The 22,869-nt window shown below is 41.3% G+C and overlaps 1 protein-coding gene across 2 annotated transcripts in view; it reads left to right on the top strand.

Annotated features, from left to right (window-relative positions):
- Positions 1-22,869, top strand: part of SBF2 (SET binding factor 2) — a 228,968-nt gene that overhangs the window by 37,271 nt on the left and 168,828 nt on the right. The gene's annotated exons all lie outside the window — the stretch shown is intronic.

Genomic DNA, 22,869 nt, shown 5'->3' with positions numbered 1-22,869 from the left:
TTCACAAACGTTTGAGCAAAGAATGTTTTCACTGGGATGGATGAACAAAGATTGTTGTTAGATTCAAGGCTTTTATGTAAATATCTGAATAAAGTATTGCAATTTCTAGTCTGACTTCAGTTGTGTCACACTGGGTCACAAGGGTGTTTTTTATGATGAGTCTTTCCAATACATCCAAATATTTGCAGATGGAGTGACAATGTGAGGCTAGTGCAATACAATTTCTGTTTTTGAAGAATCATTGGATGGGATTTACAGTGATACCTTGAGTTACAAACGCCTCAGGTTACAAACTCCGCTAACCTGGAAGAGTTACCTCAAGTTGACAACTTTGCCCCAGGATGAGAACGGAAATCGTGTTCTGGCAGTGCAGCGGCAGCAAGAGGCGCCGTTAGCGAAAGAACGTCTCTCTTTAAGAACAGTTTCAGGTTAAGAACGGACCTCTGGAACGAATTAAGTTCGTAACTAGAGGCACCACTGTGCTCAGGGAGATCAAAGTGATTACAAGAACTTGCTGTGAGTCCTGGAAGACCTGCTGCCTGCCTTGTAGGCCTGGGGTGGTGAGGCCCTCATTGACTTGCACTATAAAAGCTGAGTCAGATGAACAAACTCTTGCTTTGGAGTATTGTTTATAGTTGTTTTTTGGGAAGGGGAGATTCTGGTGCTGTTATTATTGCTCTAATTGTTTAAAATGTTTTTATTTGTTTTTAACAGCTTATTAACTTGTATGCTTTTAATTTTAATCAAGGTATGTAAGATGTGCCTGTGGTGGGTGAGGGAGATATGGTGGTGGTGGGCAGGCCGGTTAAGGGGCACAGGCACAGCATGGCTTTTTCATCTTGTTTCGTTTTTTAAAAAATCTAAACTAAAGCAAGTTTTCTTGGATTTGCTGAAATCCTTTTCAGCACTTCCTTCTCAAATTCCTCCTTTTTTCGAATGCAGTTTTTCTGTGCACACTCAGTAAGCATAGTTTAGTCCATTGAGACACTTCCCTTTCATCGTCAATCTTAGCCAGGTCTTTACACTCCTCAACGTACTGAATGACCACAAGTGGTGCATGGCTGAGCAAGAGAGATGGCCAGTTAGACCCACTGTTATAGTATCCTAAATTCTGATGCTCTGCAGAGAATGGGTTACACATTTCAATGAAGGATGAAATGATATGCTACATGCATAAGTAACAAAAGCAGGCACTGATTTTCTAGGGAAATGCTTGCTAAGGAGGAAGATTGTAGGATCTCAGTGAGCATTTCAATTTCAAATATTCTGATTATTTCTACTTTTGGTTAACTATTCACACCTGTGGTCTATGAATGCATAATAAAATAGATTGATTTTTGTATAGTAAGTAGTCTTACAATCCCCTATCATTTGAGTACATAAATAGTTATTTATCTTGAATGTGATGTGGACATTTCTTGCTTGTGGACTTCTGTCTTTGAGTGTTCTAGAAAAACATCTTTTAAAAACTGAACTTGGAGACATGGAATTGAGTTGTTTGGATCAAGTGCATCAATTTCTTACGATCTGCAAAAAATTAGATTAAACATTATTTCATATAACAAGAACAGATTTCTTTTGTAAACCAAGAGGTTACATAAACTTATAAAAAGACAGCTGTCTAATTTCATATAAATAATGTTTTAAACATTTAGCAATTAGTGTGAGCATATTATGCAATCCTCTTGTATTTGTTAATAATAATAGGTATTTGTTACTGGGAAAGGAATGAGTGAAGCATATTGTTTATAATGTGAAGAAGAATTGCAAAATGTGAGCTGATTATATGTAAGACCATAAGAACTTTGGCAGCTCAACCTATTTGTAAATGACATTTTCCGTTCGGATACATATTTATAACTGAGTACTACCAAAAACAAAATATTGAAGATTAAGGGCATTTAAGGATGATTGTAGCAAAATATAATAAAATCAGTAGGGCTCCCTTCCCTTAGTTTCTGTTAAGTATAAAGCATCTTTTTGCTAATCTGGACAGCTTTGCCCCTCTAGCATTTTAAGAAGTCTTTCTAGCTTCTCTCTAGGAGGGCTGGACGATATCTGGTTCTCAACATCCCGATATATCACCAGCTAAATATCGGGATATAACATGACATATGCGGCATAGGGCCTTGCTGGGCCTCCCCGTGGCGGCAGAGGGTCCCACCATACCTCCCTGCAGTGGCAGAGGTTGCGGCGGCAGAGGGTCCTGCTCTACCTCCCCTATATATATGTGTGTGTGTGTGACCCCAGATATCTTTTTTGAAAATTCAAAAAGTACATCATTATATGTGCACCAAACACTAAACCACCCTGCAATATAATCACAACAATATCACACAGGATTCTTGGGACCCCAGATGTTGTTGGACTTCAGCTCCCATCAACTCTGGCCATTGGACAAGCTGGCTAGGGATGATGAGAGTTGTAGTTAAGCAATATATGGAGCATGGGCGGGAGGCAGACTTTTGTTAGGGGAGCAGGCTTTTGGGGGGCAGAACCTCAGATTTGTATTGATTTTGATTGATGGGAGCAGCTGCTCCCCCATCCCCTTGGCTACGCCCATGATATGAAGACCCACTGAAGTTTAAAAACATAATTTCATAGCATGAGGCACAAAATAGTAGCATGGGGCACAACCCTTGCAGAATTCCATATCACAAATGCCATGAGGCCAAGCAGTGATTCTTCAGTGCCACCTTCTGGAACTGCAGGCTTCGGCATGCAGGCAACTCTCCGCAAGGCATGGGAGCCCAGCGCGGGCTCCCGCGGCTTGCAGAGAGCTGCACGAAGCCTGGAGAGTGAGAGGGGTTGGTTTGCACTGACCCCTCTCGCTCTCCAGGCTTCAGCGAAAGCCTGCATTCGCCCCATAGGACACACACACATTTCCCCTTCATTTTTGGAGGGGAAAAAGTGCGTCCTATAGGGCAAAAATACGGTACATAAAGTGGTTTTGTCAAGAGTGGGGGAAGATCTGGTTTGGCCAGGCAGAGTAACAGGTATCTCCACCATGCCTAGAGTATGGCTTAGTTGTTGAGCCGCTCTATACTTGTGGCTCTGGCTTTTTGGTGGTGATGTCTCCTTAACCATAGTTAAGGAGGAGGTTCAGGTTTAGAAGTAATACTTAGTTATGCCCAACTTTAATCAAGATCTACAAACTTTTGTTAATATGTGGCATTTATGCTTAGTTAAGCAGAGAGACTAGGCTCAGATTATCCATTTTAATTATGATTAACTAAAATCATGGTTTATAAACCATGACATGTAATGACATGTGAATCGGGCCATTGTCTTCCTATAGAATTCCACATAATTCTGATTAGCAATTCTTTGTTTTTTGGTTTGGTTTGGCTATTTGTGCATGAATGTCTTGGTCATCTTTTCCTGCTTTATTTTCAGTGCAGCTGGATTATTACCTGTTTCATTGCTGGTGAAAGCAAATAAAGGGTGAAACAAATGAAAAGAATAACTTCCTTTCTGTATCTCCTAAGCTGAAGCAGGGCCTGCTATGAGGCATTCAAGGCCACAATTTACTACTTAACCATCTTTCTTAAGCTGTCTTCCCTGATTAAGGCCTTTGTAGCTACTTTTCCAGAGTTCTATCATTCCTCTGGCCAGTTGCCAGTTACCTAATTACCTAGTTATGTTAAGTGCCTGGTAGATTCAGAATTTGTTCATTATAACAGTTGCTGGTTTATGAAATGGACTTGCTATTTCTCTGGTATTTTGTGGACAGATTCCTGTTAAAATGCTCATGGTATAATTCACTGAATGCTGAACTGGTTGTATACATACATAAATGTATGTCTTTATATACATATAAATGTGTGTGAGAGGGAGAGATTGTAAATTTGGCATAAATCTTTCAACTTTTTCTCTAATCCAAGATAAACTGCACAATGGAAGTATGTAAAGGGGATCAAAATATTGTTTGTTTATTCACCAAAATCTAACAGTAATAACTAAGCCAGCATCTTGATGCTATATTCACCAGAAGTCTTCATACACGTACACACACTTGGGGCACGATTCTAACCCAACCCTGTCAGAATAAGTGAGCTAAAATGTGGCATATCTGTCTCATAAGTAGGTTCCCATTTTAACTGAGCTATGCCAATATAATATCTGACATAATTCTCCCATCTTGGCTCAGTCAAGACTAGTGGAATGTACGTTGCTATAAGCCGTGAAAAATCAGAGTTCTGGGGGAGTGGCAGATGCAGGACTAGGCAGCAGAATTTACACTGGATCTTAACTCTGTTCAGCTTGATCACGTGATGTGGCAACCTGGTGGTGGTTTAAGAAGTCAAACTATTTTTAAATATTATATCCCCTCTGCCAGGCTTATGGCAGCTCAGCTAGCAGTAGCCCCACAGAGTTTGGATTTGGTGCATTTTACACCATCTTAATTTAAGATAGCATAAATTACTCTGGTTTCCCAAACATAGGATTGCTTCCTTAACTCAGAATAAGCACCATACATCCAGACTTACCTTTCAGTAAACATGCAGAGTATTGTGCTGTATGGAATTAAAGAGGAGGTGAAAAGGTGAATGTCTTTCAATATTATTTTCACCAAGCGTTTCAAAGTAAATCATTTATCCTAGTCTTCTGAGTAGGATGAATATTAGACTAGAATTTAGGAAAATAATATTACTTGCCATGGTGCGAGATTTCAGGTGTCCCAGGTGCACTTACCCAGGGTTTAAGGTTCCTTTTGGAAATAAGGCACAATGGAGACTGTGGTGCCTTTATGATATATGGTTTATTCATACACATACACACATATCTACAATTTGAGCCTGTGATGGAGGGGCTCACAGCATTTACACTTGAAGAGGGTCCTCTTCCTTGGATTCAAAAAGAAATCCACCATGGCTCTCTGACCCTCTGCTTCAGCTTGCTGTGTTTCACAGACGGCCACTTTTCCTGCCATTGTTATATGCAGGATAAAGGCTTCAAGGAACAAAAGGTCTACTTGTGAGCAAGTAATTCTGCTAAGAGCCTGTTGAGTGGGTCTCCAGCTGTTGTTGGACTACAACTCCCATCATCCTTGACCACTGGTCCTGCCAGCTACAGTTGGAGACCCAGTTTTGAGAAACACTGATCTAGGGACTGCTTTAGTCTAGGACAAGTGAATTGTTGCCTCTGAAGGGTAACGTTCAGTGTCAAAGTGAAAGGCCAATAAAAATTAAATTGCAATAGTTTAGAAACATAACACCATTCAGAAATTTGGCTGCAATTCAGTATATGGAAACACAGACACATTCTTATCTTGTTTTTCTGTCCTTTATGTTGAGAGCCAAGGCGCTAGACTTTTACACACGACTCTTTCTGAATGTTATGAGTGCTGCTATGATGGGAGCTGATAGTCAGTTTCTGAAAATAGCCTTTGTAGAAGCCCTGGAATTCTTAGCATCAGGACAGTGCTCACATGTTACAGAGCGAGGCTGGGGTTGACTACTGACAAGTGTATTTTCTATCCACCCCCCCCCCAAAAAAAACTTTCAGAGCTTGCATTCTCCTCATATGGAGCAATTCATTCAGAGTAGCTACCTTACCAAATCTATGGTACAGCTGATGTAACCCATAACATGCAGCCAAATGTTACACTTTGCCATTTTGCCAAACCTTCTTATGCGGATTATACTTGACCTCTCGCCCGATGAAGTTATGCATGGGGATCTAAAAGATACCTTGCTGACAGAATGGAGCGGTATCAGACTTCAAACATTAGACACATGGCATTAGGAAGAAAGTGAAGGGCATCCAAGTGTAATTTGCAAGCACACCCTGATCTGTTTAATCGGTTCATTCAATTTTGATTTGTCCTGAGAGGCTCATGTTTCTAGCAGAGCAGTCAATTGTAACAGGAATGATGAATTAGTTCACAAATGTTCTTTTTGTAATTTGTCCACTGGATTGGAACCAAAGAAGCTGAGGCTAACTTTAAGTCAAGGGTGGGTAACCTTTTTCAGTCAAAGGGCTGCATTCTTTATTGGGCAGCCTTTTGGGTACTGCATGCCAGAGGTGTGTGGGGTCAGAGGTAAAAAGTGAGTGCGGAATGGATACGACCCTTACCTTAGTAACTGTAGGTTATATTTCAACCACACAAAAGCCAGAGGTTTCACTTTCTTTTGAGCCCTTACTAGCTTTATTAACCTTTCATTTTTATTTTATTAAAGATTTCTTGGTTTACAAAAGTATGTACAATGTCTCTTTTTTTAAATTAACCTTTCTGAACTATATCCCAAGAATATATATAATGACTGACTTTTGTATAACTAAGTTGAAACAATAAAAATACAGTGGTACCTCGGATTACATATGCTTCAGGTTACATACGTTTCAGGTTACAGACTCTGCTAACCCAGAATATTTACCTCGGGTTAAGAACTTTGCTTCAGGATGAGAACAGAAATCGTGCTCCGGCGGCACGGCAGCAGTGGGAGGCCCCATTAGCTAAAGTGGTGCTTCAGGTTAAGAACAGTTTCAGGTTAAGAACTGACCTCCGGAACAAATTAAGTACTTAACCCGAGGTACCACTGTACAGGTTGTGCCTTTTGAGCAAAAGGCCAATGAAGTAACTCGAAGTACAGTATTTAAGAAAATACCTGTCATTTATGTACATAAAACATATATTTTCCTAATTAAAACTAACCTAAGTGATTTTTTTTTTATTAGATGTTTCTCTTTGTTCCCCCAGTGCGTTTTCTGTGTGCATAGTGCATCCTAATGTGGGAAATAATGTAGAACCTTCATTCTAAATCTGCTTAAGAACATGAGAGCCTGCTGAATCAGACCAATCTAGTTCAGCTCCGTATTCTCAAAGGGCCAATCAGATGCTTGTGGGAAAGCCGCAAGTAGGATTTGAGCACAAAGCGCTCTCCCTTTCTGTGGTTTCCAGCAATTGGTATTCAGAAACATTACTGCCTCCAACTGTGGAGGCAGAGCATGGCCATCATGGCTAGTAGTCACTAGACTAGATTTTCACCTGTTTTGAAATGCACTAACAACTGGAACTTTCAACTGAGTCTTTTTTCTATCTACAACAACAGCCTAATGTTTATAAACTAAGAAAACAGTGGGGTGGGTGGGTAGGTGTTTAAGCCTGCCTTTTTAAAAACTAAGTTGACCCCCCTGCTAACTAAATTTGTGTTGTATGGAACTTGTTGGATGGTAAAGCTTCATTCTTACCCCTTCTCCAAAAATTGGTGGTTTAGTCTAGTTTACTATGAGTTCTCTAGCTTTGCTGCTAAGGTAACACAGACTTCCTACCCCTAGAATTTAGCTTCTAAGTTGTAAGTTCTTAAAGGATTTAAGAGCCCTTATTATTGTGCCCTTATTAGTCTAAGTAAGTAAGTAAGTAAGTAAGTACCGTAAGTAAGTGTTACTTACCCTTTCCTCACACGTCTGCTTCATTTGGTCACCTAGTTCATGGAGAAGGCTTCCACAGGTGATAGTTGAACAGCAGGAGAGCAGAAAGGTTCTTCATGTATGGAATACTGACAGTGTAGAAAAAATATCTAATTCCAGAGACAGATACCTGCATGTTTTAATCTCAGAAGAAATTGATTTTTTAAAAGTAGGATTACTGAATGATTTCCTGGATGTTAATACTGGTACTCAGAGCTGTTGCTACTATCACCAGGGGGTCTCTGAACATGTGGTAGCTGATAAACCAGCCCCAGTCTCTAGTTTAGGACTCTCTTCCAGCCTATAACAGGATCGAATGTGTGTGTGTGGAAGGGTTATTCTGCATGTACGTACAAACTGTTGAGATTGATATTTAGTGTTGTTCTGAGTAAATTGGCTTCTTTTGTTGGAACATATTTTTATTGTGCTTTTTTCAGATATTTTGCTAATCACAAGGCATTTTCCAGATGCTTGGATGAAGCCATTCTGACATGCTTAATTTATATATTGGGTTTAAATCCAAAAATCCAAAGTACTTGGAACTGGTGAGACTTTATTCTCAGTATGTCAGAGTCTGGAAACTAAGTTTTCTTTAGTTTGTGACTGTTAATTTGCGTCATTTGGCATGGAATCAGACTTTTGAAGACCATTTTGCCTTTTGAATGTTGAACTATAGTACCAGCTGTTTTCCACACCACTAAAAATATGTGAAAACCATTGCTGCAAAGTAAGACTGTGTTAATAGTCTTTCCCAATTCATAATAAATTAACCTTCAATCAGCCTAGCCAAGTAATGGTGAAAAAATATGAAAGTTTGATGTTGTGCCATTTAGGGCATGAACCTAAAGCCAATACTTGAATATGTGCCAAACACCACAAAAAATGCAGATATGTCAGTTTTCTTCAGTTCGTTTCCATTCAAGAGAGTAAAATTTAATGTCTATCATTATTGAATGATCATCATTCTGCTTTACATTGTTCAGACAGATTTGGCCATAGCAGACAATTGGACTAGATGACTCTTGTGGTCCCTTCCAAATCTACAATTCTATGATTTTATGGTTGTTCACAGCCTTTATTTAATATTATGATTTCTCTTTATTTAAGCAGAACTTGTTTATTCTTTGCCAATTGTTCCTTGAGTAGTGAATACCTGTGAATGAAGGAATAATGGTGATTACAGTGGTACCTCAGGTTACATACGCTTCAGGTTACATATGCTTCAGGTTACAGACTCCACTAACCCAGAAATAGTACCTCGGGTTAAGAACTTTGCTTCAGGATGAGAACAGAAATCGTGCTCCGGCGGCGCAGCAGCAGCAGGAGGCCCCATTAGCTAAAGTGGTGCTTCAGGTTAAGAACAGTTTCAGGTTAAGAACGGACCTCCGGAACAAAATAAGTACTTAACCCGAGGTACTCCTCTGAGTTAGAGGAGTCTGTAACCTGAAGTGTATGTAACCTGAAGTGTATGTAACCCGAGGTACCACTGTAGTTTTATGTCTACTTTATGGCTGATCCTTCATGGATCAATCACATGCTTCACCTATTTACCTATGTTCTTTGGCTCTTAGTGCTAATTTTGGAATGAAGCATTCAGAAGCATATTCAATTGCATTTAATTTACCTAGCAAAGGTAGTACAAGTGCCCATTCTGATTGTTTACATGGAAACAAGTCTGTCCCACCCCACTCCAAATATTAAATAGGCCACATTTCGTTTTCAAAAGCTGTTATCAAAATCCTATAACTGAAAGAATATATATTACCATAACAATTTCTTTGAAGATTATCAGTGCTGTTTGGATATCCATAAATGGGGTGTCCTTTGGGTTTAACCCAGAAACTGCAGCTGGTGCAGAAGACAACAGGTAGGTTGTTGATTGGGGAATCCTGTTAATGCTGTATAGCACCTCTGCTGAGGGAGCTGCACTGGCTGCCAGTATGCTATGAGGTGAAGTTCAAGGTTTTATTTTTAGTATGAAAAGCCCTTAGTAGTTTGGAACTGGGTTCCTTAAGGGACTGCCTCGTTTCATATGTCTCTGCCAAGCAACTAGACTTCTCAGGTGGGGCACTGCTGAAAGTACCATATGCCCAGAGGTGCACTTTTGGTATTGCATGTCTAGTCCTCTGGAATCAATTGCCAGCCAAAGCTACTGTAGGCAGACAATCACTACCATGATGTTAGGGTACCTACTCTTTAAGAAGACCTTCTGATATAGTTGGCATCCATCTGTCTCGAGAGACCATGGAGTGCACCTCCAGGGTTGAAGTCAAACTGCTGTGTTAGCAGCACCAAAGTAACCTCCCAGAGCGCAAACCTAGGCAGTGTGTATGAAGATCCTGTTCAGATGACAAGACCCACCATTTCAGCGTCGCTAATGTGGTCCAAGGAAAGCAGAACAATATGTTTGACACCTGCTTAGCTGCAGGAGTTGCAGGAAGAAGGTGTACAAGGCACCATCAAACTGTCTTAGAGACTCTACTCTGGATTTGTGTAGGGTTTACTCCTTATCCTTCTCTTTTCCTGAATATATCCTGCAAGGCAGTGGAGCTTTAGAACCAGAGTTTTCTATCTCCTAGATGGGCTACCTTCCCAGGTTGACGAGCCCCATCTGCCCCTCACTTCCCTTTACAGCATGTGCAAGAAGGTGGTTGCCTTCTTGACAATTGGATCCACTATTGGTCTCATCTGCTCAATCTGCCAGAGCCAGTCTTTACATGCAGGTGAAGTCCCTACTCACTGAGCGTTTGAAACCCATCAACTACCTTCACCTGGTTTAGCTGACCAGTTGAAGCCGTTCTCAGGGTGTGGCTGCTGTCATATGCTGACAGCTTCAATGAGCCACAGGTGAGAGCTGAGTGCAGGGTGGGGACCAAAGGTAGACAAACTATCCCAGAAGAGGTTTGACATATCTTCCACCAGAGGTACTACCCCTCCCCTAACACCACATAACCCCTCCCTGATGTATGACCTAGTCATTTGTGCAATATTGATTGTGTACCTATAGAAATGGTTTTATATGTCTTTAGAATTTAATCTTGTGCACTGCTTAAATGGACTCTGGCCATGAAGAGGTTTATAAATTTGTAAAACAATGATGCAGGCTCACAATCTAATAGACTTGATACGAAAGGGAAAAAGTATGAGAAGGGAAGAGTAAAGCAAACATTATGGAAACTTCTCTTTTACTGGCTGTTCTTGCCAGGCTGTTCTTGCTCCAGTCATTGTGGTCTTCTTGGAAGCTAGGGGATGCAGCATTCCAGTGACCTTTATTGCCCTGGTTAGTGGCAGACACTTGGATATGCTTCCCTTTGATGTGATGAATGGCTATGAGTTCTGGATCAATTTTAGCAGTAGCCAAATCCAACCTAAAGGTTATCAACAAATGGGTCAGTATAGCCAGGCTGCCCATGTCCATGAACAGGCACAGCTGATGAACCAGTCAAAGCTAGTACAAGTGTTCCCAGCTGCTGAGGTCACTTGTGGTCACTCTGGTGACAATGATTGACCCAGAAGGAGCCCCAAACTATGTACTTGTTCCTTCAAAGGAAATGCAAACACATCCCAAACAGGCAACTTTCCCAGTTCCCTGATCTGGAAAGCATCAACCCCCCCCGGGTTCTGTCCTGTTGGGATTCAATCACAAATTATTGGCCTTTATCCAGTCCACCACTACCTCCAAAAACTGATCCAGGACCTATAATACAGTACATGTTGTGTTGCTTATGAGTGCATGGCTAATGGCAATGCTGATAAGTGCACCTGTTCTGGTTTGGTTGCATGGTTGACCACTTCTTAACTGAAGGTGAAGTTCTTTATTGTGTGTGTTGTCATTCGACATTGTCTTTATTATAGTTCAGAGCTTCTGTTTTGTAGGAAAAGAAAAACAAATTTAGATCTGATACAGTGGTACCTCGGGTTACATATGCTTCAGGTTACACACTCCACTAAGCCAGAAATAGGGCTCCAGGTTAAGAACTTTGCTTCAGGATAAGAACAGAAATTGGGCTCTGGCGGCGCGGCGGCAGCAGGAGGCCCCCATTAGCTAAAGTGGTGCTTCAGGTTAAGAACAGTTTCAGGTTAAGTACGGACCTCCGGAACGAATTAAGTACTTAACCCGAGGTACCACCATATTTGGAAACAGTTTGACAGAATTTACATGGAAACACAATGCATTAGATGGTGTTATTAAGGACACAGAGTACTAAAAACTGACTGTGTCCTTGTATATACAGAAATAGGCCTCGTTTATCATTTTGACTGTCTCATAATACTTAAGAAGAAACTTGCTAGATCAGGCCAAAGGCTCATCTGGTCCAGCACCCTGCTCTCTCAGTGGCCATTTCTATGCATATGGGAAGCCCAGAAGCAGGACATGAGCACAGCACTCAACACTTGTGCTCACTTGCTTACAGCTGGCATTCAGAGGCATACTGCCTCGTAGTTGGCAGCAGTTCTTTCAGGTCAGATTACTTTACTGTTCATCACCAAATACTTGATTGTCTCTGTATTAGCTGCTAGGAATAAATAATCCATTTATACATTTCAAGGATGCAAACAGATTAAAACGTATCTGAGACTTCTGAAATAAGTGAGACTACTTCAGGCAGTTGGTTTTGGCACAGACCTTATAGCCTGGCCTTGTTGGCATTCAGGACAATAATCCCCCATCAGCTGACCAACATACTGCTGTTATTTGGAAGACTTAGGCAACATGGCTTAAATTCGCATTTATATGGGGAAGTGTATATGATCTTTCCATTATTCCAGAGAGAATATCGAAGAAGAGGTCATCCACAGATTTGGAAAGGGCTGTTTTTAGAAACCTGACTGGATTTATGGAGCTCTGATCATAATGCAATATTACCAGATCCCTGGTCTCAGATTTCAACTCATTTAATTTTATTATGTCTTTCATTCTAATGACTTCTTTTGAAAATGAAAAGCATCAGCAATGTGGCTAAGAAAATAATTCACTGCTGATTATACCAGTGTACGACTGACTTACTGCAATATATGTTGATTATTTCTTGGACATTAGCAAGTTTTTAGTGGTATGCATTTAGTAATACATACGGCATCTGTTTTGCAAAATAGACAAAATATGCTCATTTTGGCCAACAAGTCCATCCTATTAAAATGAACAGTCAGTTCACACAGGTGGTTTTCATTCCCTGAAGAATTTCAGTGTGAAGACTTGTAGTCCTGCCCTTTGACTTCATTTGGGACCTTAGGCCATAGTTTATAAATTTTGAAATGTTCACCAGCTCTAATCCTCTGGTCTTTGGGAATCTAAGAGTGAAGAGTTGGTAGAATTTCTTCTTATTGTACTATATAAAATATTCAATTTCATGACAATAAAAACACTTTAAATTACAGCCACCATAGTATGTTCTTGACAGAATTTGTCTTAATTAAAATATTAAGTCTCATCCAGACTTCTTCTTGCCCTGCCACTTTCTCACTGGAAAACACAATCTTTACCACTGAATCAGAGCAAACATCAGTTTTCCTCCGGATTGACATTTGTTCTGATTCAGCACTAAAGAGCTGGTTTTCCACAGGGAAAGTGGAAGGGAAGCAGAAAACTGCTTGGACCCATGCCTAGAAAGCACAGGACAAGTGGAAAACCTCTCAGACCTATGCTTTCTAGGTATGAGAGAAGCAGAAGTGTGGATGAACCCAGGGTGGGTTGTTTGGGTTGGAGTTGTGTGTCACAGGGTTAACTACTAATTGCATTGACTTTCAAACAACCTAATTTGTACAGTGCTGAGATCCCATCTATGCTTTCCCTGCATAGTTTCCTTGTCCCTCCTCTTCTTTTTAATAAAACAGTTTTAAGGTGTTTTACTTCTGTATCTTTTATATGAAAGATTTTGTTTATATTGAATGCTGAAGTGCCCTGTGCTGAACTTATCATCTGGCCCTGAGAAGCTTTTTATTTTTTTATTTTTTGCATATTCTTGAGCAATGCTGCATTCTCTACTAATTAGACACATCCGACTTTCTGGTGCCTTTTGAACTTACCAAAGGTTTGAAAAAACACATTTGGTTGTAAATGATTTTTTTAATCTGACAGTTTCCCCCCAGTATTTAGTTATCTTTTAAACTAGCTTACATTGTACTAGGGTTTTTCAAACACTCCTAAAGCAAGCTACCAAAAATAGCTTTTTCAAAGAAGCATTTGTAGTACTGCTCATGATTAGCTTTTCAAGGAGCAGGTGTCTGTCTCTTTTCAATTGACAGACAATTCTTTCTTATGATGAAGATGCTTTTTTTTTGGGGGGGGGAGTAGGTGTTCTATGAAGTTCCCGACAGCCAGGCTTTGTCCTGACAGTGTTAATAATGATGTAAAAAATATTGCATAAACCTTTCAGAAACTTCCAAAATAGACCACATAAACAACTTCCTGTAGTGCATCTTCATCAGCACAAGAGGATGCCTTCATCTGCCCCAGCTGTAGCAAAACATGTGTCTCCCATATTCACCTCTACAGCCACAGCAGGCACTGTAGTTCTCCAATGGTTTGACTTCACCCCCGATGGTGCACTCTTCCATTGTCTCCCAAGACAATGGATACCAATAATAACTCTGGACAGTCAGTTTCATTCCTAAGGAGAGGGCAAATGAGAGGAGCTGGCATTCTGTTAAAAGAAAAATAGATTAAAAACAAATAAAGAAGGCAATGTTGTTAAAATTGCAGGCTATCACTCTGGTTTTCCACTCTTTTGAAGGTCTGCGTGATACTTAGAAGAACTTTGGTTGGATGATGTAGTATAGCAAGTAAAAGCCAAATTGTAAAATGTGTGGATGACTTTTTTTAAAAAAGTAAAGAGCAAGCATGGGACCCTACACCTGCAGTGTGAAGTATCACAATGCTCAATAATAATAATAATAATAATAATAATAATAATTTATTATTTATACCCCGCCCATCTGGCTGGGTTTCCCCAGCCACTCTGGGGGGCTTCCAACTCAGTATTAAAAACAGTACAGCATCAGACATTAAAAAAATCCCTAAAGAGGGCTGCCTTCAGTTGTCTTTTAAAAGTAAAATAGTTGTTTATTGCCTTGACATCTGCTGGGAGGGCGTTCCACAGGGCAGGCGCCACTACTGAGAAGGCCCTCTGCCTGGTTCCCTGTAATCTTACTTCTCGCAATGAGGGAACCGCCAGAAGGCCCTTGGCGCTGGATCTCAGTGTCCGGGCTGAACGATGGGGGTGGAGACGCTCCTTCAGGTATACAGGACCTCTATATGGATGAGAGGTTAGGATATATACTTAGCTCAGCACTGCAGGAATAAGTATGATTTGTTCTTACTTGTGGGGCTTTATATGTGTTGTATGTATGGTGAATGCAGTATGCAGATGCATGTTTGGTGACCACTTTTGCCATGACCACTGATAGAATGTTACCCTTGGAGGAGTGACCAACCTTTAATTTTACCTTTGAGCCAAAAAAAAGTCTAGTCAGTCCTGCTATAGCTACTGAAAGAATAAAAATGGGAAATATCTCTTTCAGTCAGTTAAAAGCCAGTATAGTAAATATTCCTTTTTATAACGGCAGGACAATGTATATTTATTTTCTGTGCAGTTTATATAATGAATTTCAGCCGCATAATTGATTACAGTTTGTATAGTGGTGATTTATTCATTTTAGCTCCCGCGATGGGATGAGCTCCTGTTGCTCAGTCCCTGCTCCTGCCAACCTAGCAGTTTGAAAGCACGTCAAAGTGCAAGTAGATAAATAGGTATACCTCTCTAGCGGGAAGGTAAACGGCGTTTACGTGTGCAGCTCTGGTTCGCCAGAAGCGGCTTAGTCATACTGGCCACATGAACCGGAAGCTGTACGCCGACTCCCTCGGCCAGTAAAGTGAGTTTGAGCACCACAACCCCAGAGTCATCCGCGACTGGACCTAACGGTCAGGGGTCCCTTTACCTATACAGTGGTGCCTCGCAAGACGAAAAGAATCCGTTCCGTGAGTCTCTTCGTCTAGCGGTTTTTTCGTCTTGCGAAGCAAGACCATTAGCGGATTAGCGGATTAGCGCTATTAGTGGTTTAGCGGCTATTAGCGGCTATTAAAGGCTTAAGGGATTAGCGGATTAGCTGCTAAAAGGCTATTAGCAGTTTAGTGCCTTAGAAAAAGGGGGTGGGGAGCGGGGAAAAAACACCCCAGGAATCGCAAGACATTTTCGTCTTGCAAACCAAGCCCATTGCAAATTCGTCCTGCGAAGCACCTCCAAAACGGAAAACCCTTTCGTCTAGCGGGTTTTCCGTCTTGCGAGGCATTCGTCTTGCGGGGCACCACTGTATTTAAATGATGCTTTCTTTTACTGTTGTAATTCCTCTTGCAAACCAGCTTGAATGCTATGAAACTGTTTGAAGTGCCAATACTATTCATTGCATTGTTGTATATTTGTTTGCAGTGTAATGATACTGCAGCTTTGCTTTTCTGCATCACACACAATCCATAAGTTCACACGAGTTAGCATGCATATATGAATGTGCACATATATAAGTGTATATGTGTGTATCTGTATGTATATACCCAATGCTTGTGACTTGCTACGTTAGACAAACTAAACAATTTGTACCACAAACATTAAACACAGAGTTAAAAATAAATGCAGCTTAAATTTATTGTTATCCATGCCTCACAGGGAAAGAGGCACAGTTTATCGCACATCTCATTAATTTGGAATGTAAGTTGCACTAACAATTTGCTCGTGGAATTTAAAGGGCAAGCAGGAGATGGCATGTGACCTTTAATAGCTGAGATTTATATAAGAAGGGAGTTGAGGGATACTGAGGTTCAGGAACTAGAAATCTTTGCCAGGATTTTAATGTTCTGTGTGTATTAATTAAACCAAAATGGTTGTTTACAAGATTTTAGTTGAAGGTTGAGTGTTTGGGGACATAAGATTCTTCCTTGAATAGAGTTGCAAGGAACCCTAAGGGTCTTTAGTCCAACCCCCTGTTTTTTGTAGATGATATGGTCCCAGACTTTCTCATAAAATATGTGAATGCTACAGTATTGTGTATGGCCAGGGTTAGTTTCAGGGAGCAGTTTAGATATTTCAGAGTAGATGATATAAAGAGAACTCAATTTGAATACTGAAAGCCATGTTGGTCCACATGGAAGATTCTAAAATCAACATTAGGGCATTTTAATATATTCTTCATCTGATGAGCAAATATTTTCCTTCCATATGCATTGTACAAGTTAATATCAAATTAATTTTTTTATGCTTTTGGAAAACATGTCTTTCTTATAGATTGTGTGTCACGAATGCATAAGAGGCCCGTATGTAGTGTTCCATTTTGTTTGACATCCATCATTAAGAGCTGATGTATAGATATTACAAATGGAGAAGGAGGGGAGACCTGTTGTGCTTTGCTTTTATAAAATGTATATTTGCATTTGGGCAGAAGTTTGCAAGACATTAAATTCCAGATGTGTTCATAGTCAGGAAAAACACAAAATTCAAACCTAGAAAGAGTAGAAAGTTGCAAGGTGGCCTTTTTGATTTTTAAGCCTCCTCCGCCCCCAAATGGCCTTTTTGATTTTTAAGCCCAAATGGCCTTTTTGATTTTTAAGCCTCCTCCGCCCCCAAAAAACCCCCAAATATGTACCTGCATGAACATGAGAAAAGCAGGGCTCCATTCTTTAGCTGATTTGATAGATTAATCAGCTAAAACTTGAAAATGTTCATTCATTGAGATAGGCAAGTTTCTAACCATCAGGCCTGGTATGGAAGGGCGTGTGTGTGTGTGTGTGTGTGAGAGAGAGAGAGGGAGAGAGAGAGAGAGAGAGAGAGAGAGAGATAGTTAGTTAGTTATCCTGGCGCTGATATGTTACTGTAAATGAGGAATGAAAAAGAAAATATTTATAAGTCTTTTCCTTCTTGTAATTGCTTCTACATGTAGGAAGCTCTGGGATTTATCACACTATCTCTCCTTTCTGCCCCTCTCCAGTGCTATTCTGGAGATTCCTTAACCCATAGAATGACTTTCTTGGGGGGTTAAGAGATCTGCACTGAGAGAGAGGAGCAACTAGAGCCCCACAGATTTCCACTAGATTCTTTGGATCCTACTGTAATAACGTCACCAGATGATAGGCATTGTAAGCAGTTCAACTGCTTACTAATTTGCAATTAGTTTCAGCCTCTCTTGCATTGAATTTGTGTGTATTGCAGGGTGAAGCATTCTGCAGGCTCACCATTGTTACTGTCACATGGCATACCCTCTTCATTTAGGCTAGAAGACTGAGATTTCTTGTCTCCAAGACTGAAAGAGCCCAAAGAGGAAAGTGACTGTTCCAGTATATGGTAATAATTTTTTTGTCCTAGTACAACCTTCCCAAACTGGTGCCCTTCACATGTTTTGGACTGTAACTCCTACCATCCCTGACTGCCATGATGACTAGGGCTGAGGCAAGTTGTGATCCATATCATTTGGAGGGCAAAGGAGTGGGAAAGCTGTCCAAGAAAGCCCCAAAGTGTATTCTACAGCTGGTGTGAGACTTTAGTGAGAGGTATCCACATTGGACATAGGAGTTAAGATCTATACTTTGCAAATCTGAATCTGGGAGCAGTTGTGTTTAGGGCACTGCAGGATCACAAAAATAACTAATTGGTAATCTTAACTCACAACTGAAGTCTTACTGTTTTTTCTAGCACTGAAAGAATGATGTGTAAGGGTGGAGTTACTCAAAGAAGCTTGATGTGCATGGAACTTTATGAAGGAGCTTACAGTCCTCTGAGGCTCAACACAAAGAAGGCTATGGGTGAAGTAAAAAGGATCTAGGAGTCTTGGTTGACCACAAACTTGACATGAGCCAACAGTGTGACGCGGCAGCTAAAAAAGCCAATGCAATTCTGGGCTGCATCAATAGGAGTATAGCATCTAGATCAAGGGAAGTAATAGTGCCACTGTATTCTGCTCTGGTCAGACCTCACCTGGAGTACTGTGTCCAGTTCTGGGCACCACAGTGACACTGACAAACTGGAACGTGTCCAGAGGAGGGCAACCAAAATGGTCAAAGGCCTGGAAACGATGCCTTATGAGGAACGGCTAAGGGAGCTGGGCATGTTTAGCCTGGAGAAGAGGAGGTTAAGGGGTGATATGATAGCCATGTTCAAATATATAAAAGGATGTCATATAGAGGAGGGAGAAAGGTTGTTTTCTGCTGCTCCAGAGAAGCGGACACGGAGCAATGGATCCAAACTACAAGAAAGAAGATTCCACCTAAACATTAGGAAGAACTTCCTGACAGTAAGAGCTGTTTGACAGTGGAATTTGCTGCCAAGGAGTGTGGTGGAGTCTCCTTCTTTGGAGGTCTTTAAGCAGAGGCTTGACAACCATATGTCAGGAGTGCTCTGATGGTGTTTCCTGCTTGGCAGGGGGTTGGACTCGATGGCCCTTGTGGTCTATTCCAACTCTATGATTCTATGAAGTGAGAAGGATGAAATAGGGGGGTATGCATTCAATTTAGTTAATGTATGTCTACTCTGTTTCAGTAAGGCAGAGTTTTCAAACTGTGTGTTGCAACATGTTAGTATGTCAACTGCAGTGTGTAGGTGTGTCATGCGATATGTGTCTGTATCTCTTATAGGGGGTTAGTTTAACCCCTGGTTTGCTAGTAAAACTGAATTACTATGTCGCGAAAGGATGCATGGGCTTTGAAGAGAAGAAAGAGAATGTGTTCTTAATATGTTTTGTGGGAGGTAGTTTGGGGCATGAGCAGCAGAAGATCAGAAAGAATATACATTCCAAATTTTTAAGACTTCATTAATACTACATTATAATCTGGAAGTGAAAAAAAGTTTGAATGGAATTTGATTTGACAAGGAGTTGTTCTTTGGAACGTTGCCTCCCAATATTTATGGAATGTTGTCATAACTGCCATTAGTCTGTTGAACTTGAAACCAACCTTCCTTGCTACATTTTTTTCCCATATGCTCCTAATAAAACATTTTCTGCTAACACCTTCTTTGTTGCCATGTTTAAGAATGTAAAATGATGTGTGTGTTCGCATTTACAGTGTGACAGAAATCCTGTAATCAGAGATATCCAAAACAAGAGACTATCTGACAATTTGAACGAGTCAGTTGAAGATTGTTAAAGTCAATGACCCGGTGAATTTATGGGAGCTAGGAATTTTATTGCAGTTTAATGTTGTGAGTTGACTTTATGGGTCTAAGGAGCAAAGAATAATCAGGGATCATCACAAATTTATATCAAAATATTAGAAGAATTTGGTGTGTACTTTTCCCTTGAGATTTTTTTTTAAAGTAGAATGTGCTGCATTTTTTGAGAGAAATGTGGCTGTTAGGTCTGATATCCTTATTTTATTTTTGATGACTTCATTCTTGGGAGGCTACATTGAAATAGGAGGGAGTTGCTCTGATGTACAGCAATATTAATGCTGTCTTGCATTATCATTCTCTGCTAAGCTTCCGCCTGCTTCTGCTACCACTTCCAGTCACCTCCCCAATATTCTGGGATGGCAACATCCCAGGTGCCTGTCCTTTTCAAAGCCAGAAGAGTCAGCCAGAATGAGCTTGTGCTACACATTCCAGTCAGGAGACAGCAAGCAATGATACAGCAGTCACATAAAGTCATGTACTCTCTCACTTTCTCCCCCTCCCTCCTCCTGACCTTAAAATACCACATCCCCTTCATATAAGGAGAATAAAAAAGAGCACAGAACTACTGATGCATTTTGCTGATGTTTCACCAACTGAAGAAACCAGCAGCTCATGGATCTAGTGGAAGGTGATTTCTCTGAATTCCTCCCTTCTCTGGCAGCCCCCCCTCCATGCTGCTCCAAACGGTCCCCAATGCTCCGGGGCAGATTGTGTGGAAGGGATTCAGAGGGGAGGGTGACTCAGCAAAAACTATCCCCCCATTCTACTCACAGAAGCTTGATATAAGTTCAGGGACACAATTGGATACAGTCCTGTGTAATAAATATTTGGGGTGACTTACAGGTGTATTCCTGCATAACTTTGTATATTATATTTTTGTGATGTTGCAATTTTGTAATTGATCTCTCAGATCACTCCATGTTTAAAGCTTGATGATACAACCAGTTGTATTCTGGATATCTGTTCTATTTCTTTCAATCTGATCTTTAACAAGGAATATAAAATTAGAATAGTATCCTGGTACTATATATCTACCTCGATTTTATGCAAGTACAGTGGTGCCTCGCAAGACGAAATTAAATTGTTCTGCAAGTTTTTTCGTTCTACGAGTTTTTTCGTCTTGCGAAGCACCACTGCGTATTGACGGTTTCCCGTAGGAATGCATTGGCGGTTTTAAAAAAAACATTTAAACACTGACAACGGCGGGGAGGGGAGGGAGGAAGCCGGACGTTAATTCACGGGCTGACTGACTTTGCAGCGAGCGTGGCACGGAAGAGGAGACTCCGGAGGAGGAATGCTGCTGGCGGGGGTAGGAGAAAGGCGAGAGGGGCCGACGCGGCTCCCCCATTCAATGGGCGTCCAGGGAGCAGGCCTGGCGTCCAACCAAAAGCGCAGCCGGGCGCCTCAGGGCGCTTTCCTAAGGCGGGGAGGAGGTCTCTGCTGCCGCAGCCGGTACCTCAGACTCACCCGCATAGTGGCCACCGTGCGACGTGGCTGCTGGAGGGCGGCGGGGCTCAGGAGCGCGACTCGGCGGAACCGCCACCATCCTCTTCACCTGAGGGAGAGAGAGGCGCTGGTGGCAACGGCTCTTTGAGGGGAGCGCGCGAGGGGGGTGGGCAGCGGCGCGAGGCACCAACCGTCAGCGGGAAGGTGGGAGGGAGCCGGAGGAGCGGGGAAGCGGGGCTGGGGGAACAAACTGCTCCTCCGCGAGCCGCCTCGCCGCGGCCGCTTAGTGTGCACGGTCGGCCACGTGACGTCCCGCTCGCTTGATCGCAGGCGCGAGCGTGCGTGCAGTGCGCGTCGCCATGACACGGGAGGCAGGGCCGTTTCGTCTTGTGAAGCAAGCCCATAGGGAAATCCGTCTTGCGAAGCAACTCAGAAAACGAAAAACTCTTTCGTCTTGCGAGTTTTTCGTCTTCCGAGGCATTCGTCTTGCGAGGTACCACTGTATGATAGAATGTTTCCACATTACACAATATGTTTACATAATGTCGGCAACTTGATTATACAACTTAAAATTAATGGCAACTTAAAATGAATGTGGTCTATTGCAGATACTGGATAGAAGTGTATTGTATGTAAAAAGTACTTTGCAGCTTCCTTCCTTAAGTGATGCTGTTTAGGACAAAACTTCCTAACCTTACATTAACACTAATACAGTGTTACCTCTGGTTATGTACTTAATTTGTTCCGGAGGTCCGTTCTTAACCTGAAACTGTTCTTAAATTGAAGCACCACTTTAACTAATGGGACCTCCCGCTGCTGTCGCGCGATTGCTGCTCTCATCCTGAAGCAAAGTTTTTAACCCAAGATACTATTTCTGGGATAGCGGAGTCTGTAACCTGAAGCGTATGTAACCTGAAGCATATGTAACCCGAGGTACCACTGTAGTGCACCGAACTGGCTGTTACTGACCAGGAAAGGGATCTTGGGGTTGTAGTGGACAGCTTGTTTAAAATATGTGCAGCAGCTGTGAAAGAGCTAGATTCCAGGGGATAATTAGGAAATGGATTGAAAATAAAATTGCTAATCTTACATTGCCTCGATACAAATCTGTAGTGCAACTGCATTTGGGATACTATATAAAATTCTCATTGCCACACATAAAAAAAAAGAATACTGTAGAGCTGGAAAAGGTTCAAAAAAGGGCAGTCAAAACGATCAAGGGGTTGGGAAAATTACAAGTTTTGGGGAAGAAAAAAAAAAGCAAGTAAGGGGGGGACATGAAAGAGGTGTATAAAATGGATGCATACTGTGGAGAAAGTGGATTAAGAAGATCTTCCCCTCTCAGAATACCATCCAATGAAGGTGAATGTTGGGAGATTAAGGAGAGGCATAATGCATAGTTAAACTATGCCATTCATTGCCATGGTTCACTGTAATAATGGCTGCCAACTTAGATGGCTTTGAAAGGAAATAGACAAATTCATGGAGGATAAGGCTGTACTACTTCCAGTATCAGTTTCTGAGTATTGTGAGGGAGAGACTACTGTTGTATTCATGTGATGTTTGTGGGCTTCCCACAGGCATCTGATTGGCTACTGTGGGAACAGAATGCTGAACTAGGTTGATCTGATTCTCATGGGCACTTATTATGTTGCTTAAAATGCTGCATTGAAACAAAACTGCCTGCCCTCCTGAAAACAAACACACACAAGCTAATTGTATATTTAACTGACCTCTAAGATAGATCCAGCTTTCTTTTCTTGCTTACTCTATGGTGCTTCAAGCACAGTTAGATCATGTACAAGTACTGTGTTCCATTTAATTATATTACCGTAAATTAAAATGTGTATAATATGCTGCA

This window comes from Podarcis tiliguerta (genome assembly GCF_965153285.1).
Source record: "Podarcis tiliguerta genome assembly, chromosome: 1".
Taxonomy (NCBI): Eukaryota; Metazoa; Chordata; class Lepidosauria; order Squamata; family Lacertidae; genus Podarcis; species Podarcis tiliguerta.
Note: the sequence above shows the minus strand (reverse complement) of the source record. Positions and strands in the feature narration are given on the sequence as shown.